Consider the following 15888-nt stretch of genomic DNA (forward strand, 5'->3'; position numbering starts at 1 on the left):
CAGCATCCTCCACCTGCGCTAAGGGGAAGATTATTCCCATCCCTGTCTTTCTAAAGATGCTGCTTTATCATCTTCCTGTTTCCCACCACCCTCCAATGCAGGTCACTGACACAGTCACCAGAATCACACCCTGGCAAGCGATGCTGTCAGCGTGGATGCAAACGAACAGATGAGAAAAAGCTACGGAGTCTTTTTCTAGAGGCATAGTGATCAGAACAACCAACTGCAGGGGAAGGAAAACACTCCTAACAGAGCTAATGAGATTACAACAGGCACCCTGGGTTCTTTGTCAGGACACTTGAAATCATGCCACACTTTTAATCCCTGCTAGCAAGAGACAAACAACTGCATAATTACTTGCAAACACAAGTTAACAACTAAGTGTCTTCGTGGTAAACACAGATACTCATTTGCTTCAACTGCCTAAAACTGAAGTAGGGGGTCATCCCGCACCAGCAGTCACTACTCCTCAGTGCTTGGGATATTCATGACTTAGGTCTTGAAAACTTATTCTGTAACAAGTGTCCGGGCAAACCAGTTTGGTTGTTGCACTTGCGCCACGCTTCCCAGCCATGACAGATTAGCACCAAGAGATCTGAAAGCAGAGAACATGCTGCAGGGGCCGCGTGCCAGCAGGTCCACCAGATCCACCAGGCACCCCTGCAGCCTCATGCAGGACTGCCAGCACACCAGAGCGCTTTTGGAAGCCTAAACAGATCTCCCAGCCTTCAGTCGAGGTGCACTGCAACTTGTCCTCCACAGACAAGAGCTGGATCTGCATCCTCCCACCATCACTCCTGCACTGCACAAAATAACTTCTGAGTGTTATTTTGTTAGGAACATTTGTTTCCTGTGAGACCCTCAGGGCAGGGCGCTGCCAACGCCGGCAAGAAGGGCTCTGCCACAAAGCTGTGGAACAGCTCTAAGCAGGGTTTTCTCCTGTTCATCAGCTTGGTAACCAATCCATACCAAGCATTGATTTTTCCAAACACCAAGAAGAGTTAGAGCAGCAAATTGATGCATTTTATTCGCTAAAGCCAATGCAAGTTGAAGGCCACTGTTTCCAAACAAGATATTTAATTTCATTGTCATTAACAAGTAGTCACCCCTAACAAGAAATGAAAGAGACCATGAAGGCAGCACCCAAAATGAAAACAGATGAAAACTAGCTTTTGTGCTCACATGTACTGACACGAGAAATATTCCTGGTAAGACTCCCCAAACCATGTTTTACTCCTACGTTTGTGATAAGTTTCCTGTTAGGATTTGGACAGTCACTCACTCGGAGAGAAATCCTGCTCCTGCTGAGGTCAGTGACACACTTGGGACTGCACTGAGCTTGAATTCCACCCTTCCTTCTTCAGGCTGCCAGCCACAAAAAGAAAAATATTACTCAGAGGAGCTGATGCCTCGAAGGTAGATCTTCAGAACAAAAAGAAATACTAGATGTATATTTTGTATAAACAGTTACTTGAAGAAAAAGTGTTGTCATAGTTTGTTATCTACCTGAAAACAGCCAGAAATGTCAGCTTTAAAAATAGCCTTGGAGCAGAAATAAAGACTGATGTCAGACCAGAGGTTTATCTTCAATATCTCCACTAAATAAAGGAAGATGTTAGCATAGAATTATCTTTTTTTTAACTACATGAACTATTTTCCCCTCACTTTGAAATTCTCTTGTGATATTCACTAAGTCACTGAGGAGTCCCCAGTAAGCTTCACATGCTAGAAGATACACGGTCTGCAAAACCCAGCTGATACATGTGATGTCTCCTTTGGGCTGTCTCTGGTAAGATGGGAATGACTGCAACAAATCCAGAGGGAGAACCAGAGGGACAGGACAGGAAAAGGATTGAACTTTTTGGGTTTTATTTCATTAAAATTGATTTAGGGGTTGACAGTTTCTTGACCCCACCTAGCAGACCAGCCAGTACTAAAGACTCTTCTGATCCACAGGTGGGTTTTAAGGTTCACCTTTTGAAATTTGGAAGCATTTGCTACTTGTCTTGGGAATATTGCAACATTGGTTTGGCCAAAGCAGAACATTGCCTTCATTGAATATCAGGAATACAAGGATTGAAAGCAAATTAAAAAGTGATTCTCAGAAGAGACAGAAGTCATTCCTTAGGAGGGTAGCAGAGATGACTTCGTTGTCTCCTGAGCTGGGTCAATGAAAATGATTAAGAAACAGCCTCACGAATCAATGGAAAGGTTATCTGGAAATGTCCAAGAAAGTGAATCTGACACAGAAGAGACTCCTATTACTTCCCCTTATTGCTATAAAGAAATGTACAGACAGGTTAATGATGAATTTTTCCTCCTCATTACCATCTTTGACACAAAAATAAGGTGTCTCCCTGCACTGAGAATTGCTCCCAAAGAGCCACTGTTTTCACTGTTCCTGTAACTGGGTTTGCTGGACATCCCTGTTTTCTCTATCTTACTTCACACACATCTCTCAAAGAAAGATACAGAAAGCTGGGCAGGCAAAAAGCCCAACACTGAAGGAGAAGATGGCAGGGAAAAATGCTATTTTTATGCTTAGAGAAAGTGGAAGCTGAAAACACCAGTCTCAGTGACATGAGAACTGTCAGCAAGAACAGATAATTACACAACGTGAATTCATCCTCATGACGATGACTCTAATGAGATAGGAAATGGAATAAAATCAATATTCTATTTACACTGATAGGGCAGTCTCAAAGCTTGAAATTGCCAAATGGCTGTCTTTTAAATCAAGGAACACAAAATTACTGACTGCCTTACAGTATTTATAAAACACCTCTGCTGAACGCAAAGTTTACCAGTAACATATCTCACTATAAAATTTGGAAGAGATACAGCAATTACTCCATGGCACAATTGAGGGATATAATTATATCACTGTCACAAAATTAAGCTGAAACAATGAGCTAATTAGTATCTTGTCACATAACAGTATAGGATTGGATAAAGGAAAATACTCTTTAGTAAACTACAGCTGAAGAACCCAATTGTCTCACACTCAGGGCTGCACCCCCTGCTCCCATAGGACAGCACGGAAAAGCAAGACGACTCCTCTTTCAATTTTGTATTTTTGTATATTTCAGGAAAAAATGAGAGTGCAAGGACGGGAGCAAAGAGCAGCCAGCTACAGAACAGGACTGCTGGGGTACTGTACCCTGGGCTGGATTTCAGAGCTCCCCAGCCCAGCAACTTGGGACCTAGAGCCAGGTAAAACTAGAAGCACACGTTAGCTTTGAACTACTAAGTGCCACGCCAGATTCATCAAATAACTGCCAACACTGCTTCTATGACCCAGATATTTTGCATGATACACATAGTTTTAGTACTACTAATAGTGTTTTAAAGGTTTTTTCTGTACTGTTTTAGCTCTGACAGACTTGCCTGGTGCAACCTCCCACTGACTACAGTGGCTCCTCCGGCACATCCCCATCAGACGTGGTTTTATCTTGAGTCTATTTCACAGTTTCTGAAACTGTTTTAGCAGAACCACCTAACTGTGACATTCCATCTGAATTTAACACACCCAAGTGTACTTGGTTCATGAAAACTTGATAAATAATGGAAAAAGAGACAACATGTTGTACACTACATGCCCCAACCATGTGCAGAAATCAGGTATTGCTCCAAGATTTCCGTCCCTAATCAAACTGCAAACCAATTCCCACCAGCAGCACATGGGCACTGACACACAAATCCCACAGCCCAATCCTCTCTTACTTTAGATTACAGTAATGCTATTTTCAAGTCAGAAAGTTACACTGCAAATTCCATAAACCCTCTTTCCTTTAAGGAGCAGTCGGTTATGGATTAACTGCTCCTGCTGTAATTTTAAACATTTTTCAAGTCAAGAAACATGCCTGTTGAATTTTTTTTTTAATAACCTGGGGTATATATCAATTGCTTTTACAAAATTTGAGACTTCACAGACACGCAGGATTCACAGTTTGGCAGCATTAGCTAGATGTGTATTTAAGAGCAAGAACAGGCACAGGCCAGTCCCTCTCCCTGGACAAGGACGCGGCACACAAGCTGTTACTCTGTTCTTGCAACTTTAAGCCAGGGACACAAAATGGGGAAGGACTACTCTCCCTTTAATCCACTTTTCATCAATTTATGTATTACAAAGCATTTACATATCCATCCCCACCCACCACTGAAGTTGCAAATACTATTTCTGGTAACAAAAACATATTTACACTGTAATTCCTTTACCAAAACATTCACATAATGTATTTTAGGAACAGGAAGTTCTGTATTATCCTGGCACAGGTAATTCCAACCATAGAAGAAGCGACATTGCCCAAGCAAGTCTAAAAAGAAGTTGTTTATCTTTAAAAATAACAGTAATCTAGTGATTTAACTTAAAATTCCAAGAACTAGCAAACTGAATTGAAAAAACCAAAACCTGCTTTATTAAAATCAGTTTTATTTTCTTGCTCTAGTAGTAATTTTAAACATGTTGTTTCTATACAAAGACATTTGAGAGGCCATAATAAATCAACTATGCACTCTTCCAAAAACTACAAGCTATTTATTAATCCGACTCTTGCACATGTTGTTTGATTAACTGCAAATGTACACAAGCCAAGCAAGGCAGGAGAGCAGCAAGATGACCCACAGCAGCGGGGTCAGCCCAGGACCAGGCCCCCCGACCCCAGCGTCTCCCCGGGGCAGCACAGGGTGCACGAATACAGACCATTTCACCTGTAAAACCTTCCCTACTCTCTCCTGCACCATGTAGGTATGGCTCTCATGCTCATTATCGTGCCTGTTTCAGTGGGAGCGGGTGCTGGGTGTTGTCCTCAAGAACAGCCATATGGGAAAGCCCAGGATGAGATCCACAGCTGAGATTCAAAGCTGGGAGGCACCTGTAGCAGTAGCAGAGAGGCAGAAACACTCCCATAGTGACAGGTGATTTCTAACTGCACGTGTGTATGAATTTATATAAACATGATGATTAGCACCATCCGTAATAACAACCACTACAAAAAAAAGCCACATCCATGACTCAGGAAGGGAAGGAACTGCTTCCCTCTGACATCAAATTCAGCTGATGCCTGTGCTTTCAGGGAGAAGTGACCTGGAGGAGCTCTCACTGGTGAGAGGTGCAGCAGACACCCACCCCGGCTTCTTGCGGGTCTAATGCCTGAACATCTCCTGTACTGCAAGGGAAAACAGACCAGCACCTTATTACTGCTCAGGCTTCCACTTATTAATTGATTTTCACTTCCCTTCCTAATGCAGCTGCCATGTGGCCCTGGTGCAAAGGGTGGCTTTTTTCTTCCCCAGAGACAGCAGGGATAAAGCAATGGGAAAAAGGAGTCCTGAGACCACTGCAGTCAGCACCTGATGGATCAGGACATACTCATGGTTATTACTAACACTATTAATTTATGAATAGTAGCATTTCCTCCAGACAGTAAGCTCCTCCCCTTGGCCTCACTAACTCATCCCTGGCTGGGCCACCCCTCCCATGTCTGCCCACAGCAAAAACTCCGGATTTCAAAGTTCTTGCCTGTTCACATGACAACCACTTTGTTAGGACAGTAACTTCAAATCAGGAGCCTGGATGCAGCCACCACATCCCTGCACACATCACATTAAGTAGCAAGATTAAATCTGAACCTAATTACCAGGAATAGAACAGGCCATTCGTGTCACCTGCTCCACGCTGGTGTGTCGTCCCGCTCCCGGTGACAGTGCCAGCAGCTCTCCTGGCCCTGCGGACACATGGACCACAGTGGGGCACAATTCCACAGGGACACCTTGCTGCTCTCTGCCTGCTGCGTAACAGGCACACTCCCAGCCAGGCCCATCGGAGTTATGGTAATTGTGGATTGCTCCATCTTGCATCTGACTCAAGGGCAACCAAAAAGGGACATGAGTCCAGCTAATGAGGAACTTGTTACACTGAGTTCTGCTTGCAGCAGCTCTTAGAACTGGTCACTTCAGCTCAGTCATGGTGAGCTATGGCAATGCAGGGACAATCACAGGCTTCTCCCCAAGGACCAGAAAATTACACAGGAATGAGGGAAAGCAGATTCATCAGTGCAGTTCAGTTTGGACTGAAGGAGTGCTGCTGAAGGGGCAAACCAGCACACTGGCTCTGCAGCATGGCCGAGCAGCGCCAGGCACAGCATCCCCAGGAAGGGCCGGGAGTCCCACACCTCTGAAACCATGCCAGTATCCCAGAGTGGCAGCACTGCCATGCTGGGGACACCTGGAGCAGGGAGGCGTTGCCAGCTCAGTGCAATGACGACACTGCCCGACTCCAGTCACCAACATGAATCACAAGGCAAGGACAGTCCTGGAAAACACTCCAGCATCCACTGTGAGACAGGCGACACAGCCGACTGCATTCATGTTCACAGCTGTCTTTCTCAGGGAATCTCAGACCCAAAATAGAGCATTTTCGACGTTTTGATACATTCTGGCCTTATATTTAATTTATGTTTATAATAACATCCTTCCAGGATAATAAAAACTTGTACAACTTCTCAGAAAATACAATGAACCTGTATAATCTATTTCATTAGTTACATAAGAATCTAAACCACAGAGAATGGGATTTTTAACTCTCTCTGCTCTGTCATCATCTGAGGTATCAGAGATGACTGTTACCACTAAATACAAAATAATTTTTCCATACACAGCAAAATGAAACCAGTTTAGGAGATGCCTTCCTTGACTTAATAGAGATCCCTACATATACAGGGCTCAGCAGCACAGAAACACTTATTGATGTGATTAATTTTGGATCGTGACCAACCTCATGCAAACTAAATAAATACATGTGTCTCCAGATACCAAGCAAAAGCTCCAAGTTAGTCACTGGTATTAAAAAGAAGTAATAAAAACTACATGACTTTTATTTTAGGAAAGAAGTGGAAAATATCTTTGCGACAAGTTTTTAATCAGTATTTGCTTTAGTATACTGTTATGCCTGTTCATTTTGAATCATGATATGTACACAGCTAACAATAACCATGAGAAACAACCCTCTAACAGCCCCTGTTCAGAACAGCCTCTGCTGCACACGACCTCAGCCAGGAGAGCTTCCACCACACAGGGCACAAGTTACAAAGGGGCTCCTGAGCTGGGCTCGTCCCTGTGCACGTGACAGCAGTGGTGCCATTGACACTGTCCCACAGTATTCCTCACATGGAATACCCTATCCTCTACTTGGGTTCTCCTCAGTGTGTCCCCTTTTTCATTAACACACCAGTGCAAGCTACCCAAATTGAATGCAATGAAGGAATTTTGGAAAAACCTCAGAAGTTTACTAGTTTCCTTTATTTTCCCTCCTACTTCTAAAAGCCACTTTAAAACACCAATAATGAAAGTTTAAATTTCTACCCTTACACAAAAAACATGGCATATTTGGAAAACAGCTTCTGAAATGACTTAAGAAAAACTAGCTTTTATAAAAATGGTGATTAAAGACAGCATGCTTAGAAGTTGTAGGAAACAAAACAAATCCAAAGCAATAATTTTATCGGTCATGCAGAGAAATGAGTGAAAGAAGTTCTAATGCTATTTCTGTTCCACCATTAGCTGTATTTAATTAGAAGAATTGAACAGAGCTGTGTCTACTTTTCACAACAAAAATCACATCATTTAAGATTTATTTATTGAATATATTTGCACATAAATACAGGAGCTCAATAAAACGCTGATAAGCAGCAAACAAGATATCTGCCCATAGACTTCCTCCCCAGCAGCCTGCAAAGCTCCAGCACCACAGCAAGCGCCTGCACTCCCAGAACAACATTTTTAACTGCTACACATCAAAAAGCTGAAACATACATAATTACATTATCGGGATCACAAACTCACTACCTTTGATTTTTCACTGCTTGAAAGAAGGCTCAAAGTCCACTGAAGTTGTGCCTATGTTCGGAGCATGGAAGGATTCCTATATAAAATTACAGGTAAAGAGTAACAGACTTCACTGAAAACCAGGGGTGGCCACACAAAGTCAAGAAAGCTGCCCAGGCACTAATAAACTCTTCCACACACTGGAATACACATTTTTGTTCGGCTTTTATTCCAAGCTTCAGAGAGTCACAGAAGAAAAAATTGAGAGGTTTTTTTCTCCCAAGAAAGCCCTGCCGTGTTTATCAGCGCGTGCAGCTGACGGGACCTTCCCTCCCTGGAAGCCAGAGGCACAGGCAGCACTGAAAGAGCCAGTGAGCGGCGAGGAAGAGGAAGGGTGGGTGGCCCTGCACAGCACCTCTGCCAGCGGCTCGCGGCGCCTGCGCACACCCAGACACCTACTTTATATGGCCAATCCAGGCCTGGTGCCTGTGCCTTCAGCTTGGCAACCTGCTCGGAAAACCTGACACACGTGCCTGGTGCAGCGTGCTCCGCAGCCCACTCGCTCTTTCACGGTGCCCGGGGAGTGCGGAGTTCAAAGGCTTGAGACCTTGGGTGCATCTAGAACCAACTGACACAGCAAACTCCATGTGCTCCCACAGCAATTTACTTACTTTTAAAGGAAAAGCTTATCTCCTCGAGTGCTGGGTACTGTCACTGCAGTGCAGATAACGCCACTGCAGCGCCACAGCTCCAGCAGCCTCAGGAGCACACCCCACAGGGGGCTTTGGCTGCCCACAGCCCATCCCCGCCCAGGGCAACCGGGCAGCCTGGGGTTACACATGACACAGAGAGGAGCGCCGAGGCCTTGCAGGGCCAAGCTGGGCAGTTCTGATTGCTCTCCCTTTTTTAGAAGGAAAAAATTCCAATTAACTTCTCTGGAAGCAGGATTGGGCCCAGAGCCCAAAAATGCTCTGGGTTCCCAAGTCCTTACTCACTGCTCGCAGTTGGACTTGCTGGCGCGGGAGGCAGCAACGCAGCAGGAATCCGCGGAGCCGCTGCAGGAGGATTTGGGAGCCTGGGGCCCAGCCCTGCTCCTCCAGCCTGCGCCCAAGCTCAGCCAGGGCTCCGGACGTGCTGCAGTAAATGCCAGCCATGTACGGTACAAACACTGCCCTCACTCTCCCCGGTCCCTCCGAAGGGGGAATGCAGATGCCATCAGCTGCCTCCTGTGCAGGCTCTGCAGGCAGACCTGAACCCACAGCCACCCAAGTCAGGACACGCTATTTATAATGCTTTCAACATTTGACTTTTCTCTGCAAATAATACCTGCTCCAAGTTGAAGTCCAAGGCATATTTTGCCTTGCCAGATGATCTGCGACCGTCTCATGACTTATTACATTGTTATCGCTGCTAAGCTGAGCAAACAGGGCTGCTAAGTCTATTAATCTTCTGAAACACGGAGTCTGAAACTGTAGAAACAAAACATCTCACTACAAGATACATAAAATGTGCTATAGAGAGATAAGGGGGGAATTCAGTGCACGCTCTGGTAAGTTTTTTCTGTGCCACTGCAAGCAAGACTGACGCACTTTTGCAAGAGCCGACTCTGGATGTAACGTTACCAACAAGTTACATAAGGGAAAAGAAATTCCTTTTACAAGAGCAGCCTGCCCCAGGGAGGACAGCAAGGTACGCTTCCCACAGGAAAACCTGGACACTCTGCAGACGTTGGAACTGCCACCTGTACATTCACAAGAAGGACTGATAAAGGGAGTCCAACCCAGCCAGGCTAACCACGGCGGGCTGTGCAGAAGCTCTGCTCAAAACACCAAAGGACTGAATATATTTCAACCTGTCTAGTACTTACTGCTTTTTATCGTGCGGAAATTCACTCGATTCAACTGCTCATATACAGCTTGTATATTTATGTACCAAAATATTTTTCTGTGAAAACAACTATTTGGCCTATTAGCCCAAAGCACAGGTCCCATGAGCACACAGGAGTCATACATTTTATCACAGATCAGGGCAGCTCCAGGAGATAGTGGGGGTGTGGAAGGACAGACAGACTCAGGCTGAGCGGGCCCATGCCCCAGGCTGGGCTAACGCTGGTCATGCACTTGCCTTATGGGAATTATAATCTGGCTACACAAAACTCAGGCCCAGCTGCATTTTCCTCAGGCCTGGCTGCCTCAGTTTTCCTGTACAACCTATAGGTTCAAACCAAAATGAACTCAAACTGCAGGATTTTGCACCCTCATGACAGAAGTGCTGTCACCTTACACACTGCGGCTGCTCTTGCTAATTTGTAGCAACAGCAAATTTACCTTCAAAAATTCAAGCTTAGTCAAGCTGAATTGTGAGAACGCGAGTTAGATTTTACTGAGGATAGACTATACCTATTGCAAACTTTTATTTCTTCCCAGCTACATAAAACAAAGATGTTTTGGATAAAAATACTCTTCTATAACAACTACATGCATATAATCTGCAACATGGAGTATTTCACAGGGTAGGAGTTAACAGAAAGTAGACATTTAAAAAAATTAACTGACCCCTTAGGAAAAGCAGTTCTCCTGATAGTGGGATTTCACCCCGAGGTCAGCACACATCAAACCAGCCCCCAAACTGCCCAATGGGCATAGGTAACCTCATATACATCGACCTGCCCCAGCTCAGAGCGCTGCTGTCACTCTCCTGTCGCTGCTTCTGAAGCTGTTGAAGAGACTTCAGAGCATCTTCAGAACAGGAGAACTTACTGCTGGTTTTGAATGCACAGATCAGGATAAACCAACATTTGTCACTGGCTTTATTCTCTGAGCAAAGTACTGACGAGGACATTCCCCCTGCACAGACTGCTGAAGGGAGAGTGGGCTCCAGCATCCCCACAGGAACCACACAAAGCCTTCACCTCGCAACTCTGCACATTAACTATGTATTTCCTTATCTTGGGATGTATTGAAGTTTCATCACAACTACAACACGGTTTTAATAGTCTCTTCTCTTTCCTTGTTAATTGCTGGGAACTCTCTTTGACACTTATGGAATTGCAACTGCACATATTCACAGCAGAGCAGGCTCCAAATGTCACAGAGGACAGCATTCAAACATATTTACATGTTTATGCTTTTGGTAAACAACTATGGGGTAGGAGGAAAGAAATGTTGTTTACTTTGCTGCATTACTTGGGAAACTAAGTTTACAGTATATAATTGTTAATAAAATTAAATAAAGTAATAATAATCACAGGTAACTGCTCTAATCCCTAAGGCACACAAACAGTGGAGACCACCAGTCATGCATGGGAAAGGAGAGCCCCCCGTGTAGGGCTGGGCACAGCAGGACACATTGAAGTGTAGGAATTCCCAGAGAAGAGATTGAACCCTGCCAGATCCCCCCTTCTCCCTTCCCTCCAGACAGGAGTAGTAGCAGGAATTTGCTGATAAACTCACAGTTGCAAAAATCATCCTTGGCATGAACATAAATCATAACAAATGGGAACAGAATTTTTCCTGCAGTTTTACCTTAACAAGCTGGCCCAGCTAACATGCTGTTTACAGCATTCCCATTGAAAATATGCCTGGGGAAAACACCTATTAACCCTTTCAAAGTAACGGAGAGTTACCACAAGGCCTTTTATAACCCAACATGCGTGACTTCCTCAGAGTCAAAAAAGTGATGTTTGCAGATTATCCACCAGTTCCTGAGCAGGAATCATCCTGAGAAGAAATAATCCACTATTTAGGAATCAAGAGGTGCTAAGGCTCATCCCCCTAATTACAGGCATCCCTGTGTCACTACCGCCTCCCCACTGATGCTGAAGCACCAGAATAAAACAAGTACTCAAAGGAAATAAAAACAGAGAGGGAAGCCTATGATTTAATCTGAGCTGGCCGTGAGATCTTCATCTACACCACACACGTAAGAACCTTCCTGTGGCCACAGAAACCCTCCTGGACAGTGAGGCCCAAACCACGCGGCTTTTACAGCCTGCCTGCTCTGGGCAGCCAAACCCTGGCCCTGTGGGGCAGCACCCTTCCAAAGGCCAATGTGTGCCCAGCTGTTTGCTGGCATCCATCACCATCTCCTGGACCCCACAGTTATACTCCAGGCTTCCAACACAGGTGGCTCCAAGGACAGGGAAATCAGAGCAGCACCTGATACAGGGATGCAGCGGGACATGGCTGGGACATCACACCAAGGCCATGGAATGGGGCATTCACCTGCCCTCCACAGACCCCTCGGAGGACAGACTGCAGGACTGCAGTACAGATTCTCCTCAGCAGGATCTTCCCCACAGATGAAATTTTGAAATTCTGCTAAGGAGCATTTACAGTGGTCCCAAGACAAACAAACTGGAAAAGCACCAGAAACCTCCATGCCAACCAAACGGGTTTTAAAAGAAAGCAACAGCAGCACCTACTACTTCCAAATGCTCATCGGTGTGTGATATTTGTCACAGATGTGTCTAAAAATGTTATTCAATCCTTGGCTTTGCTATAGGAAGGAGAGTATAGATAACTCAGTAATTACCTAGTAATACCAAAAAATTATGAACAGCACCTGAGACTTAGTGAAGCACTACAGTAGAACAATTCAGGAGGTACAGCAATGCAAAGCAAAATTTATCTTGCTCCACAACTGAACAGGAATGTCTACATTTAAGGCTTGAAGCAACTTGATTCAAATATTTATTTCTGATTCTACTGTAGAACTTCCAAAGCAAAACAGACCAACAGCATTTCCAGTTTTTAGAAAAACCAGCCAAAACTGAAATTTTTATAGGCCCACCCAGCACACCACCAAGAGCTGTGTGTCCCTCATGGAGCTCCCCCTGTACCCTCAGCCTGTGTACATTGCCACAGACAGGCACCCAAAGAACAACTCCCTGGCCTGACTGCCTACAGAAAACCATTTCAGTAAAGACTGCTCCCAGTTATGATTACTTCCACAATTAGATAATAACACACCAGAGAAATTCCCTGCTTCCACTAAATTTCATTGTAGATAGTTCTGCAGATGGACGCTATCTATTACCTTGCTAATCCACCAGATCTAACCATCTAACACCTCCTGCCCCAAGGGTGAAGGAGGTCGTCAGACACCTATCCAGGGGGGACCAGGCTGGAGGCAGCTGTGGGATACACCAGAACTGGCCATTTCCCATGTCTGCTTTCAGCCCAGAAAACAGAGAGCTCATGCCTATCCTGGCACATGGCACAGCTGTGCTTCCCAACACTCCAGAGACAGTGAACAGAGAGGAGGATTTGGTGGGTAAATGAAAAGAAAACACAAAGTCAGGCTGTTCCCAGTGCAGGGAAGGCTGGCACTGAGCAGGGGATGGATAGAAACCGTGGACATACTCTTTACTGCAGCCCAGGGGTTCACAGGGCAGCTCTGGCACTGCTGCTGATTGACATGAAATTACAGATTCCTCACAGGATGCCCCAGTTTTGCCCATTGATTCAAGTGCCTCACAGTACCACAAAGCCTCCACAGACTCAGCCTCTTCCAGCCATTCAGAATAAATTTAATCCAATTATGGCTTTAAGGAAATGAGACAATAAACGCACCCCACTACTTTCACTCTCATACATCAGACCAGGAATTCTGCTTCTGTATATTTTTCCTCAGTAGCCCAAGTAAATGACAATTGCACCATCCTGACTTTTATGTGTCATAAAAACCAGGCAGACCCCACAATTACTATTAACTCCAACACACAGAGCAAAAAGTTTTCTAAATTTTTGCGAGCCTGGAGACTGTGAAACATAGACTGTTCAGTCATTGCCATAACTTTTCCATTTAAACAGCTTTTGGTTTAATTAAGCCTGGAGAAGTTTTGCAGCTCAGAAGCCCTGAGCTTTTAAACCCAGGCCTTTTAAACTCAGTGAAGTCCAATTCCAATCTATAGTGTTACAGTCTATGCCTGATCTGGCATGAGCTAAGGAAAGCAGAGAGACACAGGCCTCACAACATTTCAATTCCAGAAGCACACACTGCAACCATCAAGCTCAGCTCAGCGTCACCCAGCACCCCTGTCCCTGCTAGACGAGCTGCTGGGTACCCTGCACCCCAGAACACTTCCCAGACAGTGCTTCCAGCTCAGCCTGCAGCACCCTACAGGCAGAGACTCCCAACACCTCTGGTTCCTGCAGTGGCACATCCCAGCCTTCCACATGCAGCGGTCCTGTCACCACTGCAGTGAGCATGAGGCTGCCAAGCCTTTCATTTCTTCCTCTTTTATCTACTTTAAATTATCATAATATTGTTCTATGCCAGTGGGCCTGCCCAGGGTCAGTGTCACATGCAGCCAGCCCGAGGAGAGCCTGCAGTCTCTCCTCAGCTCTCACCCCAAACTTCCCCTGCAGCAACAAGTGCCATCGGTTAATTATTCACTATGCAAATCATTTCCTTGTCACTTTGGAATGTGTTGTCGTTTCATTAGAACCTTTTCTCCGTAGTGCCAAAAAAAGACATAACCCAGTTAAGTTATGCACCGTTACTATTCATTACTCCCGTCTCTCTTTCCCGTTACATCCCTTCCCTGAACCTGCTCTCCCGCACTTCATTATCTCTGTCACCCGTGTCCTGCTTCTCTCTTGCTCTGGGGCATATATTACCCACCTCAAAAAAAATCATCAAATGAAATTATTTCTTTCTAAAAGAAACAATCACATATTTTCCAAGACAACCATTTTACACAAACATTCCTGCATTTTTCTCTTCCATTATACCAACGTCTTAACAAACTGACTTGTTTGCAGCCGCAAACCAAAGTTCTGAATTCAAGAACTTTCCGTAAAAAGAAAACAAAAAGCTCTCTTTCCCCCATGATAACGCGGCAGCTCCCGAGGCCAGGCCGTGCGCTGAGTGCGCACAGGGCGATGCCGCCCTCACCGCCGTGCGCTGCACCCGCACCGCCGGCCCTGCTCGGGGTCCCCGCCTGCTGCAGACCCCTCACCGCGGTACCGACCCTTACGGACCCCGCACCCGCCTGCCCGGGGCAGCGCGGAGCCGACCGGGCAGCCCCGACCCACGGCCGAGCCCCCGGCCCGGCGCTCCCGAGCGGCCGCGGAACCGCCCTTCGCCCCGCGGGCTCCGGGCTCCCGGCGGGCACACGCGTGCAGAGCCCCCGCGCCGGGCGCTACCGCCGGGGAAAGGACGCACGGGCACCGGGGCCGCGCCCCGGCCGCCGCTCCGGCCCCTGCTCCCGGGCCGCCGAGCGCGGCACCGCTCCCACCCCTCCCCGCGGAGCCGAGCGAGCCCCCCTTCCCCGCGGAGCCGCCCCGGCAGGGCCGCCGCCCGCTTCCCCCCGCCGTCGGGCCGTGCCGCGGCCCCGGGCCTCGCCGCCGCACTCACCCCGGGCCTGCCGGCGGGGCCCTGCCGGCGCGGCCCGCCCGGCTCAGCGGCTCATGCTGACGGTGCCGCCGGCGCGGCGGGCGGAGGCAGCGGCGGCCCGGGCTCCCCGCGCCGGCCCCGGCCCCGCTTCCGCCGCCGCCCCCGCCCCGCCCGGAAGCGCCACCCGGCCCCGGCCCCGCCGGCAGCCCCGGGCCCGCGGGGAGCCCGGCCCGGCCCGGCCCGGCCCAGCCCAGCCCGGCCCGGCCGCGCTCACCTAGTCCCGGTGCGGCCTCCGCGCTCCGGGCACCGCGGGAGCGAGGGGAAGGCGCGGAGCGGGGCGGCGGCGCGGCGGGCTGCCCTCCCCCGGGGCCGCCCTCCCTCATCCTCCCCGCGGCGGAGCGGCCGGCGCCTCATGAGTCACCGAGCCCGAGCCCGGGCCCGCACACGTGCCCGTCCCCGCCGCCTCCGGCCGGGGGAGGGACGGCAGGGGCGGCCTAGGGGCGGGCAGCGCTGCCCGCGGCCCGGCCGTGTCCGCAGAACACCCAGCGCGATTGCTCCAGACCCCCCAAACGCCGTCCCTGACGACACGATCCTCTAAAGATTTGCTTCCCAAAGCAGGTAGAAGGAGCCTGCTTTGCTCCCGGTTCCCGCTCTTTCTTCATCTTAGCAAGAGAAGCCGTTGCAGAGCGGTTGGTTTTGCCGGCGTGGCCCCAGCGAGGCCAG

General features: G+C 47.7%; 1 protein-coding gene across 4 annotated transcripts in view; it reads right to left on the reverse strand.

Annotated features, from left to right (window-relative positions):
- MBNL1 (muscleblind like splicing regulator 1) overlaps positions 1–15577 on the reverse strand; it is a 73966-nt gene extending 58389 nt beyond the window's left edge. Inside the window, exon 1 of one of the 4 annotated variants that reach the window (XM_082288105.1) lies at positions 15440–15577. The gene's annotated coding sequence lies outside the window, so the exon portion shown is untranslated. Of the gene's footprint in view, positions 1–15186; positions 15288–15439 lie in introns of those variants that run through there. The other 3 variants (XM_082288110.1, XM_082288111.1, XM_082288106.1) reach the window with 3 other exon arrangements.
- Positions 15578–15888: the final 311 nt, after the last annotated feature.

The sequence above is a fragment of the Coloeus monedula genome (assembly GCF_965178545.1).
Source record: "Coloeus monedula genome assembly, chromosome: 10".
NCBI classification, from domain to species: Eukaryota; Metazoa; Chordata; class Aves; order Passeriformes; family Corvidae; genus Coloeus; species Coloeus monedula.